Source organism: Coenobita brevimanus, chromosome 83 (genome assembly GCF_032717465.1).
Source record: "Coenobita brevimanus isolate Jiangsu-jjx chromosome 83, ASM3271746v2, whole genome shotgun sequence".
Taxonomy (NCBI): Eukaryota; Metazoa; Arthropoda; class Malacostraca; order Decapoda; family Coenobitidae; genus Coenobita; species Coenobita brevimanus.
The window spans coordinates 1,193,112-1,194,707 of record NC_137036.1 but is presented as its reverse complement, the minus strand read 5'-3'; positions in this window follow the sequence as shown (position 1 = coordinate 1,194,707).

Genomic DNA, 1,596 nt, shown 5'->3' with positions numbered 1-1,596 from the left:
GTTACATTTGACATTTATCCATTAATTTGCTTTACCACTGAGAACTAAATTATCTAGGAAAATCAGTTAGGTAAAGGGCAGTTAGGATTTTAATAAATGGGTGGCCAAACCTAATTGTGGGGTGGCTCAAGAAGAGTTGTCTGAGGGAGTCTGAGGGTCTTCCTATAGAAATTTGGATGGGCAGCCTCATTACAGGGGTGGCTATACTATCATTTCAGCCACCAGTCAGACTGCCACTGATTATGGTATTAAATGTTAGTGACATGTCCATTCAGTGCTTTGTGTTTGTATCCCAGTATTTTTTGTATTATTATTATTATTATTATTATTATTTTTTACCAGTACATTATGCTGTAGGAAAGCTTGGACTTAGAGTGTACGTGAAGACAAAGGTTGCTACCAGTGTAAATAATAAATTGTAAAGCCTCATCATGTCTCATTTCGTGACATGCCTTTTTGTAAGTCCACTGTTAGTTTAAGAAAAATTATCCATTTTTACATGTGATCTGGTGGTTTAATGGCCAGAAAGAATGCCTGCTTTGGCATTGATGCCAGAGATGTGACTGGTAACTCAAGATATGAAAAGAACCTAAGAAAGCTCCCAATAAGACCCTATGTGTGGGAACCTCTGGGTATCATTTGGTGGGGGGAGGGGGAGGGCTTGGAAGATCATGCAGTTGTTCTGGAGGATCTAGAGGTGTAAGAATAGTTCATTTCAAATGAGTTTTTCAATAAATCAGTTACTGAATGACCAGTGCTTCTAATCTAGGCCGGTCCCTTGGCCCCTTAGGGGGGGCCAAGGGATCAGCCTACATTAGAAGGACTGAAAAAGAGGTCGCTGGAGAACACAAATTAGAGCGAATTCTTTCAGTGTTAGTTAATGCCTGGAATTCCCTTCCTGAGGAGATAGTCACTGCCCCAACTATTGGTGCTGAAAATTTCAAGTATAGATTAGATCAGTGGTATTCCAGAAACTAAAATATAGGTTATAAAAATGAGTATTTATGATAAAAGTTTTGTGATTGACATTTTATAACAAAATAATGTACACAACTTATAATCCTTGGTTATATATACAGTAAGTAAAATTTCTTGTGAATTTGTAACTTGATTGATGTATCATTGAAAGATATCTTTGTTGAAACCGCATTCAAGATTGATCGATAGATGGGAGTCCTAAAAGAAACGCAAGCCTCTTAGCCTCCCATGTATTTGAACTAGGTAAGCTTGAACTACAGTAGGTAATCTTGGGATGGACCTGACAAGTTTCCCAAAGCCAAAATTCAAACATCCCGCTGTCGCCTACAAATACGTTGAGTAAATATTTTTATCAAATTTTACCTTCCTTACACTACTGCATATTTCCATATCATCGTCAGCAGTATTAGTCTTGTTATGAATCACGAATATTTTTGAAAACATTTATACATTACATCGGTATGAGGAGCTACGCCTGTTATGATTGGCTGTGTGGCGTAGGGCGGCGTGTGATTGGTGGGGATTTTACTGGAGTAGTGGACTAGTGGAGTGCCTCAGCTGGGAAGGGTTGTGCTGCTGCTGCCCGTGGAGTCTAGGGTGGATTATATGTGCCTGAGT